At 36.8% G+C, this 26,111-nt stretch overlaps 1 long non-coding RNA gene across 3 annotated transcripts; it reads right to left on the reverse strand.

Moving 5' to 3' along the window:
* Window positions 1–506: 506 nt before the first annotated feature.
* LOC140609953 (uncharacterized) lies at window positions 507–26,111 on the reverse strand. 3 transcript variants are annotated; one of them, XR_012011727.1, is made up of 8 exons: window positions 25,946–26,111; window positions 24,689–24,824; window positions 20,850–20,920; window positions 16,560–16,857; window positions 13,378–13,846; window positions 7,638–7,708; window positions 6,925–6,974; window positions 507–561 (listed from the first exon to the last, which is right to left on the reverse strand). It is a non-coding gene; the product is annotated as an uncharacterized lncRNA (long non-coding RNA). The 3 variants fall into 3 exon arrangements; XR_012011726.1 differs by lacking the exon at window positions 20,850–20,920; XR_012011728.1 differs by lacking the exons at window positions 507–561; window positions 6,925–6,974; window positions 7,638–7,708; window positions 20,850–20,920 and adding an exon at window positions 10,128–10,916.

Here is a 26,111-nt window from a genome sequence, read left to right on the forward strand (position 1 = left end):
AAACTATGAAGGTAGAACATTACATTTGATACCTGGTTAGCTTTATTTTATAAAGCTATTAAATATAATAATATAATATTATATTAATATTAAATATAATAATATAATATTGTAAAGCTATTATTATTATTTAGTTTAAGCCTTTAGAACTATGGTATGGTAGATTCTTGGCATATTGTATAGGGGACTCCTGAGCCCCTCTGCTATGAGTGACAAGTCTAGGCAGCAGGCATGTGCTCTCTTCTCTAGACATAGCAACCGGAGGCTTAGCCTAAAATACTGCAACTATGATAATTCTTCCAGGAAATCCTCCTACAGGTTTAGTCAATAATCCTGGATGTGAAAATCCAAAAGAGGAAGGAAGGACATGGTCTACTGAATTCAATAGCCTACAGATCCAGAAAAAATAAAAACAATGATTACCATGTACCGGGGACCATATCAGGTGCTTTACATGAATTACCTTGTATCATCCTCACAACAACTATAAAAATGATGTGCATTCACCTTATTATATAGGTGAGGAAGGTGAGGCTCAGAAGGTATGTCCAGATCATATACCTAAAAAGAGACATAATGGAATTCTGTCTTGTTTTGTTTTGTATACTTTTTTATTGGAGTTTGATTTGCCAACATATAGCATAACACCCAGTGCTCAGCCCGTTAAGTGCCTCTCTCAGTGCCTGTCACCCAGTCACCCCCCACCCCCCGCCCACCTCCCTTTCCACCCCTTGTTCGTTTCCCAGAGTTAGGAGTCTCTCATGTTCTGTCTCCCTCACTGATATTTCCCACTCACTTTCTCTCCTTTCCCCTTTACTTCCTTTCACTATTTTTTATATTCCCCAAATGGGTGAGACCATATAATGTTTGTCCTTCTCTGATAGACTTACTTCACTCAGCATAATACCCTCAGGTCTCTCCACGTTGAAGCAAATGGTGGGTATTCATCGTGTCTAATGGCTGATTAATATTCCATTGTCTACATAGACCATATCTTCTTTATCCATTCATCTTTCTTTTTTTTTTTAATTTTTATTTATGATAGTCATAGAGAGAGAGAGAGAATGAGACAGAGACACAGGCAGAGGGAGAAGCAGGCTCCATGCACCGGGAGCCCGACGTGGGATTCGATCCCGGGTCTCCAGGATCGCGCCCTGGGCCAAAGGCAGGCGCCAAACCGCTGCGCCACCCAGGGATCCCTATCCATTCATCTTTCTATGGACACTGAGGCTCCTTCCACAGTTTGGCTATTGTGGACATTGCTGCTAGAAACATCGGGGTGCAGGTGTCCTGTCATTTCACTGCATCTGTATCTTAGGGGTAAATCCCCAGCAGTGTAATTTCTGGGTCATAGGGCAGATCTATTTTTAACTCTTTGAGGAACCTCCACACAGTTTTCCAGAGGGGCTGCACCAGTTCACATTCCCACCAACAGTGCAAGAGGGTTCCCTTTCTCCACATCCTCTCCAACATTTGTTGTTGCATGTCTTGTTAATGTTCACCATTCTCACTGGTGTGAGGTGGTATCTCATTGTGGTTTTGATTTGTATTTCCCTGATGGTAAGTGATGTGGAGCATTTTCTCATGTGCATGTTGGCCATGTCTATGTCTTCCTCTGTGAGATTTCTGTTCAGGTCTTTTGCTCATTTCATGACTGGATTGTTTGTTTCTTTGCTGTTGAGTTTAAGAAGTCTTTATAGATCAGATAAAGGACTAGCCCTTTATCTGATGTGTCATTTGCAAATATCTTCTCCCATTCTGTAGGTTGTCTTTTAGTTTTGTTGACTGTTTCTTTTGCTGTGCAGAAGCTTTTTATATTGATGAGGTCCCAATAGTTCATTTTTGCTTTTGTTTCCCTTGCCTTCATAGATGTATCTTGCAAGAAGTTGCTGTGGCCAAGTTCAAAAAGGGTGTTGCCTGTGTTCTCCTCTAGGATTTTGATGGATTCTTGTCTCACATTTAGATATTTCATCCATTTTGAGTTTATCTTTGGGTATGGTGTAAGAGAATGGTTTAGTCTCATTCTGCTGCATGTGGATGTCCAATTTTCCCAGGACCATTTATTGAAGAGACTGTCCTTTTTCCAGTGGATAGTCTTTCCTGCTTTGTCAAATATTAGTTGACCATAGAGTTGAGGGGCCATTTATGGGTTCTCTATTCTGTTCCATTGATCTATGTGTCTGTTTTTGTGCCAGTACCACACTGTCTTGATGATCGCAGCTTTGTAGTACAACCTGAAATCCAGCATCCAAATCTTAAGATGATTTGTTCCTACTCTCTGAAGAAAGTCCATGGTATTTTGATAGGGATTGCACTGAACATGTAAATTGCCCTGGGTAGCATTGACATTTTCACAATATTAATTCTTCCAATCCATGAGCATGGAATATTTTTCCATCTTTTGTGTCTTCCTCAATTTCTTTCAGAAGTGTTTTGTAGTTTGTAGGGTATAGATCCTTTACCTCTTTGGTTAGGTTTATTCCTAGGTATCTTATGCTTTTGGGTGCAATTGTAAATGGGATTGACTCCTTAATTTCTCTTTTTTAAGTCTCATTATTAGTGTATAGACATGTCACTGATATCTGGGCATTGATTTTTATCCTGCCACACTGCCAAATTGCTGTATGAGTTCTAGCAATCTTGGGGTGGGGTCTTTTGGGTTTTCTATGTACAGCATAATGTCATCTGCAAAGAGGGAGAGTTTGACTTCTTTGCCAATTTGAATGCCTTTTATTTCTTTTTGTTGCCTGATTGCTGAGGCTAGGACTTCTAGTACTATGTTGAATAGCAGTGGTGAGAGTGGACAACCCTGTCATGTTCTTGATCTTAGGGGAAAGGCTTCCAGGGTTTCCCCATTGAGAATGATATTTGCTGTGGGCTTTTCGTAGATGACTTTTGGATGCTGAGGAATGATCCCTTTATCCCTACACTCTGAAGAGTTTTAATCAGGAATGGATGCTGTATTTTGTCAAATTCTTCCTCTGCATCTATTGAGAGGATCATATCGTTCTTATTTTTTCTCCTGTTGATATGATCTATCACATCAATTGCTTTGAACCAGTGTTGAACCAGCCTTGCATCCGGGGATAAATCCCACTTGGTCATGATGAATAATCTTCATAATGTACTGTTGGATCCTATTGGCTAGTATCTTGTTGAGAATTTTTGCATCTGTGATCATCAGGGATATTGGTCTATAATTCTTCTTTTTGGTGGTGTCTTTGGGTTTGGAATTAAGGTGATGCTGACCTCATAGAACAAGTTTGGAAGTATTCCATCCCTTTCTCTCTTTTGGAACAGCTTTAGTAAATAGGTATTTTTTCTTCTTTAAACATTTGATAGAATTCTCCTGGGAAGCCATCTGGCCCTGGACTTTTGTGTCTTGGGAGGTTTTTGATGACTGCTTCAATTTCCTCCCTGGTTATTGGCCTGTTCAGGTTTCCTATTTCTTCCTGTTCCAGTTTTGGTAGTTTGTGGTTTTCTAGAAATGCATTCATTTCTTCTAGATTGTCTAATTTATTGGCGTATAGCTGCTCATAATATGTTTTTAAAATTGTTTGTATTTCATTGGTATTGGTTGTGATCACTTCTTTTTCATTTGTGATTTTATTAATTAGAGTCTTTTCTCTTTTGTTTTTAATAAGGCTGGCTAATGGTTTATCTATCTTATTCTTCCAAAGGACCAACTCCTGGTTTTGTTGATCTTTTCTACAGTTCTTCTGGTCTCTATTTCATTGAGTTCTGCTCAAATCTTTATTAACTCTCTTCTTCTGCTTTGTGTAGGTTTTATTTGCTCTTCTTTCTTCAGTTCCTTTAGGTGCAAGGTTAGCTTGTGTATTTGAGTTTTTTCCAATTTTTTGAGGGATGCTTGTATTGTGATGTATTTCCCTCCTAGGACTTCTTTAGCGATATCTCAAAGATTTTGAAAGGTTGTATCTTCATTCTCATTAGTTTCCATGAATCTTTTTATTTCTTCCCTAATTTTCTGTTTGATCCTTTCATCTTTTAGCAGGATGCTCTTTAACCTCCACACGTTTGAATTTCTTCCAAATGTCTTCTTGTGATTGAGTTCAAGTTTCAAAGCATTATGGTCTGAAAATATGCAGGGGGCAATCCCAATCTTTTGGTATCAGTTGAGACCTGATTTGTGACCCCATATGTGGTCTATTCTGGAGAAATTTCCATGTGCACTTGAGAAGAATGTGTATTCAGTTGCGTTTGGATGTAAAGTTCTGTAAATATCTGTGAAATTCATCTGGTCCAGTGTATCATTTAAAGCTCTTATTTCTTTGGAGATGTTGTGCTTAGAAGATATGTCATTTTCAGAAAACACCATGTTGAAGTCTCCCAGTATAAGTGTATTATCATCTAAGTCAATTTTAACTTTGGTTATTAATTGATTGATATACTTGGCAGCTCCCACATTAGGGGCATAAATATTCATGATTGTTAGGTCCTCTTGTTGGATATATCCTTTAAGTATGATATAGTGTCCCTCTTCATCTCTTACTACAGTCTTTGGGATAAACTTTAATGTTTCTGATAGGAAGATTGCTACCCCTGCTTTCTTTTGAGGACCATTTGAATGGTAAATGGTTCTCCAATCTTTCATTTTCAGGCTGTGTGTCCTTAAGTCTAAAATGAGTCTCTTGTAGACAGCAAATAGATGGGCCTTGCTTTTTTATCCAGTCTGAAACCCTGCGTCTTTTGATGGGATCATTTAGCCCATTCATGTTCAGAGTTACTATTGAAAGATATGAATTTAGTGTCATCATAATACCTATTCAGTCTCTGTTTTTGTGGATTGTTTCTTTGGACTTCCTCTTTCTTTTACAGAGTCCCCCTTAATATTTCTTGCAGAGCTGGTTTGGTGGTCACATATTCCTTCAGTTCCTGCCTATCTTGGAAGCTCTTTATCTCTCCTTCTATTCTGAATGAGAGCCTTGCTGGATAAAGTATTCTTGGATGCATGTTCTTCTCATTTAGGACCCTGAATATATCCTGCCAGCCCTTTCTGGCCTGCTAGGTTTCTGTGGAGAGGTCTGCTGTTAATCTAATATTTCTCCCCATATAAGTTAAGGATCTCTTGTCTCTTGCTACTCTAAGGATTTTTCTCTTTATCTTTGGAATTTGCAAGTTCACTATTAAATGTCGAGGTGTTGAACGGTTTTTATTGATTTTAGGGGGGGACCTCTATCTCCTGGATCTGAATGCCTGTTTCCCTTCCCAAGTTAGGGAAGTTCTCAGCTATGATTTGTTCAAATATGCTTTCTCATCCACTGTCCCCTGGGTGCCCTCTGGAACCTGAATTAAATGTAGATTTTTCCTTCTGAGGCTGTCATTTATTTCCCTTAACCTTTCCTTATGGTCTTTTAATTTTTTTTCTCTTTTTTTATTCCGTTTCCCTCCTTGCCATCAACTTGTCTTCTATATCACTCACTCTTTCTTCTACCACATTAACCCTCACCGTTATGACCTCCAGTTTGGATTGCATCTCATTTAATTGATTTTTTATCTTGGCCTGATTAGATCTAAATTCTGCAGTCATGAAATCTCTTGAATCCTTTATGCTTTTTCCCAGAGCCACCAGGAGCTTTATAATTGTGCTTCTGAATTGGCTTTCTGATATCGAATTGTAATCCAAATTCTGTAACTCTGTGGCAGAGAGTACTCTCTGATTCTTTCTTTGTGTGAATTATTCTTTCTAGTCATTTTGCTCAGTGCAGAGTGGCTGAAAATGAGTTGTACTTGTTAGAAGGACAAACTGTTCTCTCTGTAGCATTCCAGCTGTTCTCTCTTTAAATCTCAGGTCGAATACATAGGTTTTCAGGATGATTTGAAAGTTATCTAGGTAAGTTGGTGGGGACAGGTGACTTGGGAACCCTATTCCTCTGTCATCTTGCCCCCCCCACCTGCAATACTATCTTATTCCAAGGCTAATGCTCATAACTGACAATAGATCTATCTAGAGTCAGGTGTCATATTCCCTTAAGTGCTGGATTAGAGGAAACTTTTCCTTTGAAAAGGCCATAGCATTCCAAGGAGACATTTATATCAGGGTAGATCCCTAAAATCTGTTCCAACTCTGAGACTTTATCACCTTCTGTTATTATAGAACTATTACTTCTGAGTCATTATCAGTACTGATATCAAATCCAAAAGAAAGGGAAATACTAGGAAATAAGGATTTAGAATATCAGATGGAAAATATGAACCAAAAATTAGGTTTATAGATATCAGAGAGAAAAAAATCTTAAAGGAAAACATAAGAAAACTCCATGGAGACTATGAGTCTACAACCTAGTCTGACAGTTTTATGCTGCACAATAATTTAATAGAATGGAGGAATGCAGTCTCTAAAGTATTTATATTAAAGTACTCATGAATAATAAAATCATCTTCATTTTAGATGGTCACATATTCTATTTACATTATTTTATGGCTTTCCAAATGGTGAGAGGGCAAAGATTGGATGATGTTAAGTTACTTAAAAGCAACTGCTTAAGTTGCTTAAGATTTAAATAAATTCTATTTTGTTAGAACTGAAAACCACTGATGAGTAAATCAAGGAAGAAAGACATTTATGAAGGCATGAAACATCACTCAGAAATGATTGCATTCTAGTTAACACTTCATGTAACGATTTGGCTTCTAATGGAGCTGGCTGTATGGTTTAGTACACTATTTTGTCAATTTTATGCAGAAAATAATATATTTAGCTGCTACAATATAGCACTGTATGGATGTCCCAGCATCTCCATTTTAGAAATGCATGCCCAACAATCTTCCAAAAAATATGTTTACATTAATTTGCCATTGGATAAATGATACAACCCTATTTAAAAAAATTCAAAACTTTTCTTTCCTAGCTTTACTTTACAGATAGAATAATATTGCGCAATACCATCTAGTATTATTACTTACATAAAATTTTCTTCCAGGATGAAAATGTAAGGTGAATGATAAGTTTCCTTCTGAGCTGGCATCCTCACCACAGAAGATAAACCTCTAACACAGCGTAAAATCACAAACTGCCTAATGTAATAAATTTCTTTTCCGGATAGCATTATCTTTCACCTACTTATTTCCTCCATCTTTCATCCATGGATTTTTACATTATTTTCACATTGTATACAATGAGCAAGTCACACTTCATAACTAAACAATCTTTGCCCTTGACAAATCCATTAACCACGAAAAGTGAGACTCAGGCTTTCAGCTGGTCATCATTTGTCCTCTTAGATATTATGCACATGTGAGTTCCCACCCACGAGCAAATGCATTCTATCTAATTCTATATAACTCGTTTGTTTGACTTTGTATCTTTTGCCTACTTTATTTTGCATTTTATTGCTTTTAGACAGACAGTATGTAGAAGAAACTCACGAGCTTCAAGAATTCCATATATGTAGACTCTTTTCAGTTTGCCAAACTACCCTGTGAAAATGCTTCCCTCTCCAATTCCTAAAGTAAATTTTAAAATCCTCATTTGCCTTCAATTGCTCCCTAGTCTGTATGTCAAATAACCTCTTTAAATCATTCAACAACACATATTTCCAATTACAAAACTTAAATATATAAATATATGTGTATACACATATGCATATACATATGCATATTATAAGCAGCAAACTCACCTTCGCATTTGCTAATGGAACTTATTTCACATTTATTTTCAGTTCATATCAACATAGGCTTTTTTTTCCATCTAAAGCCAAACAAAACACAAGACAATAAATTTAGTCTCCTGCTTATATTCCAAAAAATTATCCCGTGAAAGATGACAATGAGATTTTACTCCTCTAGAGAAAGAAACCAATCTCTAAAATAATGTCCTAGGAAATGGCTTTTCCCTAAGATTTTCTTCACTATTTTTATAAAGGAAAAATAATACAAATAGGAGAGGCATCTGAACAAATCAAATGGTAGGAAGGTTCCACATTAGGCACACTTTTCTTTTCTTGTTTAGAAAAGTTTTATGCTGTAAATATTGCAGAATATTCGGAAAGGGATTTATCCACCTCATTTTTTCCTGAAATTTTTAAGTGTCTTTTCTAAGGCTTGGTTATTACTTTATTAATCGTAACAGTCATGACCACAAATAAGAGTATTTTTAGTGATCATGAAATAACTTGAAAGAACTGGATCTTAAAATAACTGACCTTTAATGATTCTTGAAATAACTGAATCTTTATGTTTAAGAGACATTTAAACTCCACCACCTCCTAATTTTAATTTATACTAAATTAACTACATTAGTTATAATTATAATCTATTAATCTCAAACTGAAAATGAAAACCCCTGTCAAAGACATTTTATCTGTTGTTTACGGATAGGTAACAGGATGCAGATTTTGGACCAATACAGCTACATTTAAATCTTTTGTAAGACCAGGAGAAAAACAAAGATGAGCTTTCATTTAGTTATCACAAAATCCAGAAAACTTTTAGAAATGCTCACTCAACTCTTTTATTAGCCATACACTAGAACGGAGGCTTGTTTTTAATAGTTCTAAGATTCACAGATTTTGGAATTTGGAGTCAGACAACTTAAGTTCAAGACCCAGTCCTGCAAGACACCTGAGTGTTTCAATAGTTGAGTGTCTTCCTTCAGCTCAGGGCATGATCCTGAAGTCCTGGGATGGAGTCCTGCATTGGGCTTCCGTCAGGGAGCCTGCTTCTCCCTCTGCCCATGTCTCTGCTTCTTTCTCTGTGTCTCTCATGAATAAATAAATATTTTTTAAAAAAATACCAGTCCTTGCTGATTGACAAAGAGCAAATTATTTAATATTCAAGGTCTGCTTCCTTATGTATAAGATGGGGTTTTGGGGTTTTGTGATGACTAAACATTACTATACATGTAAAGCACTTAGCACCACCCATTTCTGGCTCATGGCAACCTGTTCAAAAAATATCACTAGCTGCTGCTGTACTTGCTGAGACCCTGGAACACTTGTTCTTTCTCTTGGATATGCAAAGATTCCATTGGATATAGTTCAAAAGATGTGGGGTTTTCTTGATTGACAAAATCAGAGCATCAAGTGCAAAGACAAAACATAGTACCCTCCCATAATGTTTGACAAGAGAACCTTCTTGGTCTTCCCACCAGCTCTTCAAAATAGGTATTAATGTAATCTTAGTTTAGACAAAGAAATATGTATGGTCAAACAGCTCAGTAAGGGGCAGAGCTTGGATTCCTATCTCTGAATCCCATGGACTTTCCTTTTCACCATCTGTAAACACACACATTAAGGTGAGAGGAAAGAAGGAATCCTCAGACCCTCATTTTCACTTGATTCATAAACATGAAATAGTAAATGCCATTCTAAGGTTTACACCCATAAATTTCATCATGTGAGTGGTGATCAACAAGGCCCTCTGACAAATTCACGGATATCTGTGTTTCCCAAGGCTCTCAAAGCTTCTGCTAAATACAATCACTACTTGGAGAGATTTTATTACCTAATCCTCAAGGAAGAGTTCATTGATATCTGAGCATGAGTGGCTGACAGAATGGGAGGCAGAATTGGGAAGTGGAGAGGTTGAAGGTGGACCAAGAAATGGAAGGGAGATGTAAGTTGGAGTCACAGCAAAATACCAAATGAGAAGGTAGCCTCTATTTCTTGAGTACTTATTAGGCAGAAATAAACATGTACTGTATAATTCATCTTTAACTGGGCCACAGTATCTAATCATTAGCTACTGCTTATTACTACTCAACTTATCTTCCATGGGAAAAAATAGTAAAGAAATTACACTGGCTTAGAGAATAGAAATTCTGCTTGTTACCTGCCCTTTGGTACCTGTGTTGCAGGGGGCAAATTACTACATAGTTCTGTTTTAGTTTCTTACTTGTAATAATTGCCTTTCTTCCTCACAAAGTTGTTAGGAGAGAAATTTTGAGTATATGTTAAAGCACTATGGAAAAACAAAAATAATGCTGAAGAGATACATATTATTATCATACAAATATTTAACAAACAGGGGAGCCTGGGTGGCTCAGCAGTTTAGCACCGCCTTGTGATCCTGGAGACCCAGGATCGAGTCCCACGTCGGGCTCCCTTCCTGGAGCCTGCTTCTCCCTCTGCCTGTGTCTCTGCCTCTCTCTCTCTCTCTCTCTCTCTCTCTGTGTCTCATGAATAAATAAATAAAACTTAAAAAAAATGAATATTTAACAAGCAAACCATCATGTAGGGCACTATTCTCCTACTGAGTAATGAACGTAAACCAATGTCTATCCTAGCAGGAATGTCATGTAACGAGACTGTTATCAGTAATTATCACTTATTCTGAGCTCTTATATAGAACAAAATACAGCATTACTAAGATGGGATTCTGAGACTATTTGAACCAAAGTCACACATGAGTCAACTCCTAAGCTCCAAGCCCTTGTCAAGTTGTGTGTGCCCCTGGTTTCCACTTCAGATCATGCTGTCATCTGTGGGTAAAGAGTCACATTCATCTCATTTCATCTCTGAATTGATCTGAACTTGATTCCAGACCTCAGGCTGATGCAAACTTGAATGGATCCAGTTGGCAAACTCAGTATTTGCACACCCTTTCATATTCACAAAGGCTCTGTCATCCCTACTTGAGTTCTAGCCTAAAAGAATAACTGGGGAGGAAATGTATTTTTTAAAATCCCAAGGGAAAGTATAATTAACTGCTGCCAAATTGTGGCCAGTGCTGAAGTGTCTGCAGGGTAGATATTTTATTGAGAGTCTCAGGTGATTCCCTTGGTCCACACCAGTAGATCTCATTTATTAAGGAAGCAAATTCTTCTTCAATGTATCTTAATCAAGAAATCATAAAGTAGTCCTCGTCCAGTCTTCCCTCCTGGCTCTCACCAGCCTATCATTTCTGTTATCAGCTGTATCACCTGGCTATGCAACAGACTTTGTTTCCAAAACTCTTTTCTGTCAAAAGCAGAAAAAAAACCCTAAATCATAAAATTTGGACCCATGAACACTTGTTTTCTTCTAATAATTTCCATCATTTCTAATGCCATTGTCTTTGTCCCTTGCAATCACTGCATTTCTTTAATCTGTCACCTTTCTTGGATTCTGCTTGTTTACTCCCATAAACAACATCACTGGGGGGAAAAAAGTAAAGCTAAATTTGATGTTGGGTCAATGAGGATTTGAATCTTTTATTTACTACCATAGTCACAAAGCGGAATTGCTTCCTTCAAATTACACTCATAAATTATAGGCTATTATGCCTTAGTGTATTGGTGCAAAGGTTGATGCTGAATAAAGTTTTAGAGGGGCAGAGAACTTGTAATTTATATGTCATATGTGGTCATGACATACCTACTTGTCACTTGCCTGACTAGCTACAGAGGGATGGAGAAAAGTAGTGTTAATATGCCCATATGGATGCCAAAGCTTCCCCTTGCAAATGATGTGATGCATCCAAAAATCTTGTTTGTGAGGTGACACCAGTTTGCTTTTAACCAGCTACTCAATTTTCAATTTTCAGCTCCAGAGAAACTAGTAATTTCCCTTTAGGAAACAGAAAAAAATGAGGCCAAAAAATAAAGCGTGCTCATTTTTAGGCACAGGAGATTATCTCTGTCCTCCTAAGACAAATTAGTAAAACAAAACCCATTGTGTCCTTAAGCAATTGCATATTTATTCCTTTCCAGAGGAGCAAGGTGAAATTAACTCATGGAATATGGACAAGGGATTATTTAGATCTATTTTCCTCATTAAACTCACTCTTCAGTGTTTACGAAAACTATTAAGCCAAAGACTAATTATTCATCCTGCAGGTAAGCTGACCCTTAGGTGTGCAATTCTTCAAAATAAGGATAGCTTCCCTGATTTTAAGTGGGGAAAAATTAATACATACAGTGATTGATGCTAGTTCCAATATTTTCAGTGAAAAGTTAACCAGAGAAAGCCATGCCACAGAGTGGGAGAATATATCTGTACCTCATAAACAAAAAAAATATCAACCAAAATATAAAATAAGTCCTCCAAGTATAATTTTAAAATGACAGATGGAAAAATGACAAAAGAATAGACACTTCATAAAAGAAGAAATCCAAAGTTCAATAAACAAATTAAAATCTGTATACCTCATTAGCAAGTTAGAAAATAAATATTAAAATTATAATGGACTATCTACCTATATATCTGTTAAATTGGTAAAAATTTAAGTATCTGAAGCATTTGTGAGCATATGAAACAACTGAGAATTCCCATATATTGTTTATGGGGATGCAAATTGCACTTTGAAAAAATAATTTAACATTATCCATTAGAGTTAATGATGTGTATACTCTAAAACACAGCACTGGATATACACCTTAGAGAAATTCGTATACCAAGATACAGGTAGGAAGGTCAATAGCAGCAATGTACATAGATATCAACAAACAGGAGTAACCCAAATGTCCATGATGATAGAAGAAACATATAAATTGTGGTATACTCCTATAATAGAACACTGCATAGCAGTGAAAATAAATGAGCTTCAGCTAACAAAACTATATGAATGAATCCAGAGGCTATATCACAAATATTTAATAATTGATGTGACATTGGTTTAAATAAATAGAAAACTTGCCAGATATTAAAAACTCCTATAAGTCTCCTAGAAGAGTATCAATAAGCACTAGATAAATGCGAGTACTACAAAATAAATGTAGCAAGAGGACTTTCAGGGGGCTGGTGATACTATGCTTCTTTACTTGGGAAGTGGTGACAGTCATTCACTGTATAGCTATTCTCAAACGTGTGACACTATTTTATGCTAGTTTCTAAATGTAGGAAGTATTTTACAATAAAAATATACAAACATGGAAACAAAAGAAGAAAACCAGAGTCATATATATCTGTGAGGGTATTTTCTTCTGGCATTGGGTAGAGATATTTATTGAACCTGTCAAAGTTTTAAAGCTACTATTCATTTTTTCAAGATTTCCAAAATTGTTACCTAATCCATACAATTGTGGTGGCCTCCATACCACTGTAATTGTCACTGACACTTCAAAACTTAGTGCTGCTTCTTCCTGCATTTCCTCCAATCCAGGCAGGAGCATCTTAGCAGCCAGTGTACTGGCACAGGCCAGGAGTAATGTCCTCACCTATCACCATCACGCTTGCCATCTGTCCAGTGAGTGATCAAGCTCTAAAATCTATCTGAAAGGTCTATTTTCCAGGGTGAATTCTGATACCAGTCTTAGCTTAGGTTTTCCTAAAGCAGCTACTAAGGTAGATACTTGTATACAGGTAATCTAGGGGAAGAATAATACCATTAGCAGGAATGAGAGACAGGAGGAGAGGCCAATACAAGAATTCAATACCAAGGGTGACTAATACTCAGTCCTGCAGGACCTTGGGTGAAGGATAAAAAGCCATTAGCTCCTACCTCAGTGATCAAGAGTGACCTAAGGAGGGTTAACTCCTTCACATTTCCAGGTTCCACATGTGTGAAGGCTGAGATGCTTCCTCTATGTGACCTTCACCATAGAAGCAAAAAGGTTCAGAGCAAGAATCAAGTGTATGAAATAAAGGTTGGACTTCAGGATGTCTTGGGTTGCCCCTTCACAAAACTTGTTTATGCTTTCAAGGCACTAGCCACCACAAGAGTAGTTAGGCCAATGGGTAGTGATAGACAAGTGGTGCCTGATGCAGTACAAATCTGTTGAGAGATTTCCCAGCAACAATTCACCTATTCTTGCAACAGAATCTCCATTTCATTGAGGAGACACTTATCTTTCACTTTCAGTTCCTGTAATGACTCTGAGGTTGAAGCCACACCAAGCTCTGGAGGTGAGTTTGTGAATCAGCTCTGGCCATTCACTGCCAGGGAGTCCATCTGGGATCTCTTGTTGTAACTGTGAACAGAGGAGATTTTCTATTATTAAAGCTAGGAAGATATATGCCTGGGCATTATCACATGGATCTAGGCTGCCTATAAGTAAAACCAGTGCAATGGAAAGCTGGGCGCAGGGCATAAAACAGAAAGATTTCAAATAATGTTATTTAAGGGTCTGCATACAACCATGCATGAAGCCAATACACCTTGTTTCGTTTTGTCCTTTTTTTAAAAATATGAGCCAGTAAGTTCAGATTCCTCTCTTGTTCCTTACCAGTCTTTAGACAGCCTTATGAAATGCTGTTGTGTCTAAGATTTTTTTAAAGATGTATTTATTTATTTTTAGAGAAAGAGAGAGAGTGTACAGTGAAGAGGGTCAAGGGGAGAGAGAGAGAGAGAGAGAGAATAATCTTGAGCAGACTCCTTGCTGAACAGGATGTCTAATGTGGGGCTCGATCCCATAAGCCTGAGACCATGACCTGAGCCCAAATCAAGAGTTAGATGCTTAACCGACTGAGCCACCCAGGCATCCCTCTTTTCCTAAGGTTTTTAAAAAGTCATTTTCAAATAAGAATGAAATTTGAGGGCAGCCCGGGTGGCTCAGCGGTTTAGTACTGCCTTCAGCCCAGGGCATGATCCTGGAGACCCGGGATCAAGTCCCACATCGGGCTCCCTGCATGGAGCCTGCTTCTCTCTATACCTGTGTCTCTGCCTCTTTCTCTCTATCCCTCTGTGTCTCTTGTGAATAAATAAATAAAATCCTTAAAAAAAAAAGAATGAGATTTGAAACTTAATAAGCTGTGGATGAGTCTGATATTGTTTTTGCACAATTATTGAAGACATCAATTCACATGTTTAATTTCTTTGTCACTTTGACAATACCTATCATTGAAGGAATAATTCTGGCTCCTTAGAGAATGAAGAAATGTAAAGAAAACATATTATAAGGACTTGGATGATTGAAAGCACAATATAGGGCCTTGGGGTTCTCCTCATAAATTTCTCTTTGACCAACATTTGTGTTCAGAGCATTAAAGTTCATACATACTTGGAAAACAATTTTTTTCCAAATTTCAAGAACACACGACACAAGGTAAGGCAAAGACCAGTATATAATTACTTGGAGAGTGCTTTCTTATTTTCTTTAAAGGTATCATAATGCAGCAGAGATTCACATGCCTCTCTATGGAACATGAAGCTGTTAATATACCATTTAGATGCGGTGGTTCTCTTTGGCTGAAAAGTCAGTTTGATTTTATTCCCTCTTAAACAGTTTTGATTTTCTGAATATGATGATGGAATTGGCTGCAGGCAGCTCTGTGAATTCATTACATAGCATTCACTAACAAGGAGACATTGTAAAAACAGGCGTGGCATTGCCTATCTATGGACTGAATATGCTAGGGAGAGGCATTACCTGTCTATGGACTGAATATGCTAGGGAGAGAAAAAGATGAATAAATGGACAGAGAAATAGATGTGATACACATTAATAAATATTGTATTTTCATAAGAACCAAAAGTTCACAGGTTATTTATACACTTATCTCATTCAAGTTATATATACCACTTATGAGGTAAGAAATTTTATCCAGAGTTTACACATGGTTAAGTGACATTAACCACTGATACAGACTTAGAGCAGAGAAGTAAACTCTTTTTTTTCCTTTTTCCAATGTTCTTTCCACTCCACTGGAATTGAAGATTTTGCTAATAAAGGAATGATGTTTTCATGAAAACTGACTAGGATTTTAGATTTGTTCATCCTGTGAATTCCTCTTGCTCTTATAGTCTGCACTAGTAACATTACAAAAAAAAAATTAAAGGTTTTCACCCTCAAATTACTGTACATAATTTCAGAGGATGTTGTACACACATCTACCAAAATATTAACTATCTTGAATTATAATTATCTGCATATAGTACACTTCTGATGGACCACACAACCCATTCCATATCCCCTTCTTTGTTAATATTTGTGCAAAATTCAGGTGGTCAAGTGCCTCCACTGATGTTGAGTCCCTCCCCAACACCAATACCATATACTAAATTCACTTGGTGAATTTTGACTGTTGAAATTTGGACTCTAAAAAACAAATTAGTATTTCCATTGCCCTTGTTAATGATGAGTATAGAAATCATCACAGGATATACAATTCTGACCACTGACAAATGAGGGCTTACTGCTGGGAGATATCTGAGCAATTTCTATTTACTTAAAAAAAGGAAGAACTTGAGATGGCTATGACCCTCTATTCACCCTCTCCCTTCTGGTTTTTGGATGCAATTGTGTGAGGATGTTATGCTTGGAGCTGCAGCCATCTTGATGCTATGAATGTAAAGTCGATGAAAAAAGACAGTTCATTACATATGGCTGAGAGAAGAGATAAAACCAAAACCAAAACTCTGAAACACTCCTCTCATTTTTGAGCTGCTGAATTTTCTAATTTTTACTGTGCATAAAGTACACAGGTTTTGTTTCATACAACCAAAAGTATCATATTAGAAACAGCAAGTATTTTTTGTAACAAATTAAACTTTGAGTAACATGAGGACATAGGTTCCATCCTACTAATCTTTGTACCTTCAGTGTCTCATACCAAGCACATAGTAAGTTCTCAAACACTGCTAGTTGAATGAATTCATAAAGTGAACAACTTTCAAAGTAATAAAAGAAAGAATCACGCTAATACTGTCACTTCTTAAAGAGTTTTTGGAAAATAATAAACAACCTGAATTTTCGTTGTAGAAGACTTGAGAAAGGTAGAAATTCTGAGAGTATTTGGTCCATTGGATTAACAACTTAGATGTTTTCAAGTGTATAGTAATTGAAGTTTATTGAATTCATATAGAAGTCACTGGAAGTCTTTGTGTTTAATACAGGGTATCATTCATTTAAACTAGCAATTTCTGTTGTGCTCTTCTTGTAGAATGTCTATTAATATGGGTCATCTGCTAGAATCAGGGCATCACTTTGTTCTCTAGACTCTCTCTCATCTTTGGGAGACCTTCTAATATGAGAATGACATCCTAGAACAGAGAATAAAATAAAATGAGTGAGTACACAGGTGGCTTTAAAAAAAAGCCCACAAATGATTGATAAGTAAATGGAATTTTTTGGAAGTTTCATCTCTAAGTTGAAAGAGAATTTAAAACAAAAAAGGATTCAATTTTCCACATGGTCAGGGGCTCAATCTGAGCTTGAGGTGACCCCCACATCTCCTTTCTTCCTGTGCTACTGAATGTGGCTTACTTTTCACTGTTAGCCTCTCATTCCTTTGAGCTGTCAAAGCAGTTTTGCCAACACACTTGAATAGATGGCCCATCATAATTTCATTTAAAATATATACAAACATAAAATATATCCACCTGCCAGAAATATTTAAATTTAGTTTATTACAGTTTTTTTAATGAAAGAACATTATCTGCCATAAAAGATACATCTTATATATTCTATCTCTCATTTGGGGCTAATATTTAATCTATAATATATATTTTTCCATCTAATCTTATCATCCTCAGTTTTTAAAACCTGAGATGTTAATTCACAAGAGACATGTAATTCCCTGCAATTATTGAATTATAGACTTGACCCTGCAGTGACTTTAACATGCATATTACTACAAGCAAAAGAAACTAACATTGCCATCTTAAACCTACATGGATAGATTAGATAGATGGATGGATGAAAAGATAGGTATAAAGAGAGAAAAAGAACCTAGATTAGTGTCTATTACTCTTCTAAGATAGCTTTCAATATAGAAGAAGGAGTTCTTTAATTCTTTAAGCAAAAACTATAGAGTTACTACTACTGAAAAAAAAAAAAAAAAAACCTTAAGAAATTTACAAAGGTAGTTGTTGACCAGGGGCCCAGTGATAGTAGCTTCACAACCTAATCACCAGACTTCCTGGATGTGAAATTCATAACTTCATCTTGTTTTCATTCCTTAAAATCTACTTAGTATTCTTCTGACTTTTGATTTTTGCTTCCTACTAGGTTACAACTCTCACTCTCTCTAATGTTGGAAACTTACTCCATGTAAATCTTCTGTTAAGCCTGGCCTACCAACAGGTGCCCTCCATGCTGATGATTGGTGTCTAGATTACTCTGGCTCAATGAAAAGGGTCCACGGAAAAAGCTGTTCACATACCAACCCTTTCATTAAATGTGATAGGTGCTAGCTTAGGTGCTATGACAGGTGGGGAAGTGGCATGTAGGTGAGCTAAATAAAAGCAACATTTCAGTTTTCATGGAGATTACACTTGAGAGATGGAAACAGACATTAGCTAATGACTACCACAAATGAATGAAAACTGTAATTTTGAGTAGTGCTACAAAATAGAAGGTCTGCTATACTATGAGAGGGAGAATTTGACCATGTATGCAAAGTCAGAGAGGACTTCTTTAAAGGAAGAACAACTACAATGGGATCTGAGGAAATAATAGAAATTAAACAGGTAAAATGTGAGTGAAGGAGAATGTACCAATTAAAGGGGCAGGTTTTGGAAAAACTCTGAGATGAAATGGCGACTGACCTGTTCAAGGAAAAGAGGAAAGCCAGGGATGATGAAGGATAGTTCCTATCATGGAGAGAAGGCCTGGGAATTTTGGATTTGCTTTTTCTTTTTTAATATTTATTTATTTATTTATTTATTTATTTATTTATTTGAGAGAGCAAAAAAAGAGAGAGAGACAGAGAGAATGTGAGCAGGGGGAGGGGCAGAGGAAAAGGGGGAGAGAATTTCAAACAGACTCCTTGCTGAGCCAGAGCCTGATGTGGGGCTCAATCCCAGGACCCTGAGATCATGACTCAAGCTGAAACCAAGAGCTGGATGCTTAACTGACTGAGCCACCCAGTTACCTCTGGATTTGTTTTGGATTGGTATGAGATGACGCTGGAAAACTAGGCAGGTGCCAAACAATTCAGCATTTTATAAGCCATGTTGAGAATTTGATCTTTATCCAAAGGATAATGAAAAGCCAATGAAGTGTTTTAAGCATGATCATATTTGCATTAAAAAAAATCTTCCATCTATGGAGTGCAAAATATGTTGGAGAAAGGCCAGAATAGGTGCTAGTGTTTCAAGTAGGAAGCTATGGCAGAAGTCCAGGCATTGATGATGATTATTTGAGTTAGGGTGATAGAAATGGAGATATTCAAAGAGGATCCACTAGAAAAAATATTTAGGAGTTAGAATCTGTCAAGATTTTTAGGGTATGTTGGAAATGGGGATGGGAGGGGAGAGCAAGGGAGAGGGAAGTTTCAAACACTGCCCTCTGTTTCTGATGTTCCTACCAGAGTGGATGGTGGCACTGCTCACTTAAAGGAAAATCCCTAGAAGAGTGGGATTTGGTGGGATTTGGACCAGGATCAATAGATTTTGAGCATGACTAATTATGAGGTGCTTTTGAGACATAGAAGTAAAGATGTCTGATAGGTGATTTATTATATAGTTCTATAGCCCAGAAGAGATCCAAAGAGTAGCTTTAGATGTACAAACCACATGAAGACCCATTTGTAATCTGACATACCCTAATCAATTTCTACATATCAATCCCATTCGAAAAGATCTAAAACTCAAAATAATCTTCAGAGCTCTAGGTTGTAGTCTGACATTGAAAATCACAAAAGGGAAGGTAGCATGGAAAATGGAATGATGGCAGCAGTTTGTATTAGAAGACCTGGATTCAAGTCTCAATATGCTTGCTAAGTAATTCTGAAATCTTTGGCTGATGACCTCACTCAGAAATGCAGTTCCCTGGCTGTAATACCTCAATAAGGATACCTCCCTCTGGCTGATGTTCTAAGGAGTCATATGATATTCATGATGAGGGGAGATGAAAGTTTTGTAAAGTCCTACAAACACCCATCTTATTTTGTTCCCAAACTGCTACCACCACTATGTATGTAGGCACAGTCTACTCAATGTTTAACACACATCATCAAATGCGCACTAGCTTTGCGAAGTCTCAAACCAAGCTGGCGTGCTAGATTATCACTGCTTCACTGGTCATCTAGGAGCTGTCAAAAAAACAAAAACAAAAAAACAAACCCAACCTCAGTTCCCTTTAATCAACTGGACTTCCGCATCATGGCTCCATTCTTTATAAGTAATTATAATTATGAAAGATTCAGAAGAGACTGTGCCAACATGGGAACTCAGTGACTATTAACAAAGCATTTTGCATTTAACTTCTTATCTTATCTTGGAAGGCCAAGTATTAAAATGGCTTTGAAGGTTTTTTCTTTTTTTTAAGACACACTTCTGTTTTACTCCATTTCTCTCTAGATAAAATAAGTACCATCTGTCCAACCACAGGATGAGGAGATATTTCTCCCTCTGGGAACAGGATATAGTCTTAACAAATGTATGAGACTGTTGCAAATTAAAACCATAGGAACCACTTTTAAGGGACACTCTATCAATGTCCCAGAAAAATTTCTGAGAACCTACTTCATAATTTTGGAAGAAATCATCAGAGATGATAGTAGAATCAAAGAAGATGGAAGAAGATGTCATTTAACTCTCAATCTGTTACAACAGACCTAAAAACTTGCTAGTCCTAAGTCACATTTCAGCAATGAAATAAATGTCTTCATTCAGAAAACATTTTAATAACCAGCAACAAAACTTTATCAGCAAAGATATGTCCCTTGTTACTATATTCTTTTACTAACTCCATACTCAGACTAACAAATAAAATTTGGATTCTTCCATAATGTAGCTAACATTATTTTCCATTTCTACTTGAACAATAACAACGAAAACATCAAAGTATGCCAAGAATTACTATTTTTATTATATACTATTATTAACTTTCAATAAAGATATAAAGTATATATATGGTACTTTATTATAGTCTAGAATCTACTGAGGGCTAATTACTATATTTTACAACTGGTTCAATTTAAGATAACATCAGAAAACAGGTTTACTGTTCAAAAACATTTTTAAAGAGAAGATTGAAAACATTGATAAGTTCATCATTTGTGTTTTAGCTTGTTAAAAATGAAAATTACCTTAGCAAGTGACAAAGTTCAAATCATTGGGAATGAGGCATGCAGCTTCACCCGCTTCCAAATGTAGTACACTAGAAAGACACCACATTACCTTCTGTGGTATTCTTGCCAGTAACATCCAATCAAATGACAACAGATCCTCAGATAAGCCGAAGAGAGGGACATTACACAGATCAACTGGCAAGTACTCTTAGAAGACAAAGTAACACAAAGATAGACTGAGAAACTCTCCCTCACTTGAGGTGATGAGGAGACACGAAACCTCTAGCTGTTTGAGATCCTTGATTGTGTTCTGGGACACAAAAAAATACATTAGAAGAACAAATGGAGAAATTCGAATAAGGTCTGCAAATTACTTAATAATACTACATTAATATTAATTTTCTTACTTTGATAAATTGCACTAAGCTTAAGTGAGAGAACAGTTTGGGAAGCAATGTAAAAGGTATATGGGAAATATATGTAGTATTTTTGCCATTTTTTTGCTTTCATTTTATAAATCTGAAACTATTTCAAAGTTAAAAGTTTTTTTAGAGTTATGTTTTATGTAAAAGTATACATTAGATATTATGCATGCATATAGTATATATATTATGCATATACAGTAAAATTTGTTTGTGAATGTTAACTATTTTAGAAGTGGTTTCACATCATTAAATCGCTTCAGTGATTATTGTCTGACAGTATGATTTGTGCAGAAACTTGTTCATTTCAGACTATGGTTTGCTACTGTGAATTATTTTTCCTACTGGATTTTTGCATTTTGAAGTAACAATTCCTGAAAAAAAAAAAAAGGTTGAAATGTAGCATCATTATTTGTAGTAGTCATCCTCATAGTAGTTCAGATTTGGTAACCAAATCTGGTAACCACTTTTCTTCATAATAGGCATGGTTTTATTTTTATGAAAGAAGAAAGAAGACAATGTTTCCAAAACAATCATAAGACTTACAACCTGTACATCCTGAGAAACAGTGTGATGGGGTTTAGGACTCACTACCCCAAAATATGGCACCTTGGCATCCTGAAGACTAAGCTGAAGGAGTCTGAGAAAAGGGCAGGAAGGTCACTCTGACCTCACCCCAACCTTGCCCTGCCCATCCCTGAGAGAGGAGATAAATCTCCCATAGGAAAGGCATTCCTCCTATAGCAGAAGGAAGAAGACATTCCTGCTACATAGGGAATGAAGGGGTGAAAAATCTGTACTAACAAACCTGGTTAAATTAACCCTTAGCTACTTCTTCACTGTTTGCTACCCCCAGTCCAAACCCCTTTGTCTTGTCATTCTTTTTTTTTTTAAGATTTTATTTTTTTTATTAATGAGACAGAGAGAGAGAGAGAGAGTCAGGGACACAGGCAGAGGGAGAAGCAGGCTCCATGCAGGGAGCCCGACGTGGGACTCAATCCCGGGTCTCCAGGATCACACCCTGGGTGGAAGGCGGCGCTAAACTGCTGAGCCACCCGGGCTGCCCTGTCTTGTCATTCTCCACACATCTATTATTTCTTGGTCTAAAATGTATAACAGCTTCCAGTCCTGGACACTTCTTTGGGGCATCATTCTCTTGTGAAGATTCTTAAAATGTATATGCTTTTTTTCTGTTCATCTGTCTTTGTTAGTTTAGCTTGAGATCCAGAGGGCGGCCTTAAGAAGGTCAAGGAAAATTTTCCTCCCCTACAAGCATAAAGAAGTTAAATGACTTGCCCTGGGTGACCAAGTTGGAAAAAAAAAAAAAAAAAAGGCAGAGCTTCAAATCAAATTCATGACTACAAAGTCCACATTTATTATGCTTCCTGAGATACCACTGTTTCTCCCAAAAAGCTATTTTAACATAGCTTTAGTAAAGACTTCATCTTGATATGCCTGGGTGGCTCAGCAGGTTAATCATCTGCCTTAAGCTCAAGTCTTGATCCTGGGGTCCTGGGATCAAGCCCCACATCCTGCTCCCTGCTCAGTAGGGAGTCTGCTTCTCCCTCTCCCTTGTGCCTCCCCTCTGCTCATGCTTTCTCTTGTGTGCTTTCTTTCTCTCAAGTAAATAAATAAAATCTTTAAAAAAAAAAAAAGCAGGGGGCACATGAGTGGCTTAGTCTGGTAAGCGTCCAATTCTTGATTTCTGATTAGGTCATGATCTCAGGGTCATGAGACTGAGCCCCAGGTTGGGCCCCCTGCTCAGCGGGGAACTGCTTAAGATTCTCTCTCTCCATCTCTCTCTGCCCCTCCTCCTGTTCTCTCTTGCTTATGAGTGCTGTCTCTCAAATAAATAAATAAAATCTTAAAAAACAAACAAACAAACACTTCACCTTAGCAAATTCAGCGACACCCAGTCCTAGGACTTCATCTCACTTCATCACAGCCACATTCTCTCTTGTTGTCCGAGATCTGCATCTACTGCACTGCCTTATTATTAGAATGAAGGGAGCATGCAATGGGCCTCCTTATAGGTTGAAATAGCACAGATCTTATTTCATTATTCGATTATGAAGTAAAGTATCAGGTTTCCAGGAACATAGTTTAAGAAAACCATATGAGATGGAAGCAAAAAACAGTAGTGGCAGATACACCTCCATCCCAGGCCAGCACAGTGACTCCCCAAACTGTGCCATATGGTAGTTCTCCTCCTCCCTCTCTGTTCAATCTCCCTTCCTTCCCTCCCCATATATCCAACTGCTACAATAAATCTCTACCCTTACAACTCCATTAGTTCTCATTTCAAAACTATTGCTTCCTGAGTACTGTCTTACTTAATAGAATAGCACGAGATAGAATCCAAGGTAACTCTGTCAAACTGGGCATTCTCAGATTGCCTGGTTACACCAGAGATCAACTTCAGGATGTTCTAATATCAAGCAAAAACAACATTAAATAAATAGTACCAACATATACCCACCTCTGAAAGTGGTGAAATACAATCAAGATTTTATTGAAGATGTTATTAGAAAACGGAGAAAGCTAACCTGGACTCATAATAGTAATCTTCTTCAATCAACTTGCCCCCATTTCTCCTCTTTTTTTTTTTTTTTTTAAAGATTTTATTTATTTTAGAGAGAGAGTGAGTGAAAGAGAGAGAGCACAGGCTGGGAGAGAGGCGGAGGGAGAGAGAGAAGCAGACTCTCTGCTGAGCTAGGAGCTCCATGCAGGACTCGATCCCAGGACTCTGGGATCACTACCCAAGGTGAAGGCAGATGCTTAACTCACTGAGCCACTCAGGCATACTCCTCTAGCCATTTCACTTCTTCTACTTCCTCCCCAACAATCACTCTCTGTCTCTGTCCTTTCTCTCAACCAGGCCTCATCGAACAAAGTACCTGTCCATAATTCAATCATCTACCACAATAGGCCAAACCCAAACCATTCTACTGCTCTACTGGGAAGAAAACGTTTCTTCCCCATGAAGCCCTCCATTCATCTCAACACGGAATTTTAATAACTAAATCAAAGATCATAACTTGCTTCAAAATACCAAGAGGGAATCCATTCTTTTAAGACTGCTGTTGATACATGATGTTGACTTCAGCCACACGGTCAAATAATGCTTTCTGCATCTATAAAACAAGAGTATAAATGCTGGTACCTTCCAGTGGATCCAAAGACATCCACAGCTCATGATTTTGTGTTCCTGAGGTTGGAATTGCCCCTGGCGGTAAGTAGATTATGCAGAATGACAGCTGGTGATCCAGATAAAAACTGCAGATGGTTTGACCCTTCATGGTATATTTTTCAAAAATTAAATTACTTTAATCTCCTAGATTTATATGCAAACAATTTCACATCAACACTCAGCATTCTGGTTTTTCTTTGAAAATTAGAAAAACATGGGTATAAATTCCATACATCAATACTTACCAGGGCTTGAGAAGGAGCGTCCACCTTTCTACTGGACATTTGATCTCCATTCCTTCTATTCCTTATTGTCTTCCACCTTGACCATTTCATTCACTTTCATTGCCTGGCTGGCTCCTATAGCCATTCAGACGTGCAACTTGGTTTAAAAAACATAAATTGATATTAGATTATCAAAAAACATTAGAGAACTACTTAACACTAGTTTATGAAGACTACAGGAAGTAGTATTTGTGACAGAAATCTATATATTTAAATAGAAATAGAGACACATGCACATGCAAATTTAAGCCAAATAATACATGATATTAAAATAAGATATGTTAATATATTCTGAAGCAACGGTACATTTGCCATCTTAAGTTGAATGTTATTTTTACTTTAAAAGCATTATGTGAAGTAATAAAAGACTCATAAATTTAAAATTTGTTTGGGTAGGACATTAATGAACTCCATAAAATGTAAAATAATATAAAAAACTGAATATTTTAGAAGTTTTTTTTTTAGAAAATGTTCTTTTATGGAGATATACTTACTTTTACCTGAAGTTCAAACTACTTTCACTAATTAACATTTTTTAATCTGAAAATATTATTTAGAGAGTTTCATTTAAAAAAGATAAAATAACTAGAACTACAGATGTCTGTTCCTGCATTTCATGGGTGTTGTCATAATAAAATAGGTTAAAAGGCAAATTAATCATATGCTTCCCTTTCAAGAGAAACACACTTGTGTGAGTTACTATAGCAACTACATACAATTTCAACTATTAAATTTCTTATTACAGGAAAAAAAATCAATAACAAGTTAGATTACTTAAGATAACATATAGCTTTGGAGGATACCTATTTATTTACCCAATATTATTACAAAAACTGCTTTACTATGAAAATCCAAAGGCGAATACTTTTTTTTTCTTTTTTTTTAAATGAATATGCCAAGAGTGAACCAAGTGTTAGCAAAACCAGCCAACTGCCCTCTTGTTAGTGGCTCCAGCACGTGTCTAGACTAATTATGTGTAAAATATAATCCACTCTGGCCAGTCATGCCTGCTGTAATTGTGCATGTTACACTCATAAAAATATACCACTAACCTTTGCAATTTTCTTTAAAATTAAAATAGTTAACTCTCTTTCACTTCAACTAAATATGCCTTGGATTTTCCAAAACTGGGTTAGCATACTTAAATATAAATCAATGAGGGCTTTTTCCCCCTAAAAAGGCTGTCAAATACAATGTTATTTATCATTTGGGATTTACCTAAACAATTGCTTGATCCACATTACATTCAGTAACAGATGTGACTCTTGTGGCTTTTTGTTGTATCTCTTTAATTTTTGTCTCATATATTCAAATGCTTTGTTTTACAACTGAGCAAACAGAGGTTTAGTGGTAGTTGCAGGGGAGGAGCAGAAAACAGAAGCCC

Source organism: Canis lupus, chromosome 19, assembly GCF_048164855.1.
Source record: "Canis lupus baileyi chromosome 19, mCanLup2.hap1, whole genome shotgun sequence".
NCBI lineage: Eukaryota > Metazoa > Chordata > Mammalia > Carnivora > Canidae > Canis > Canis lupus.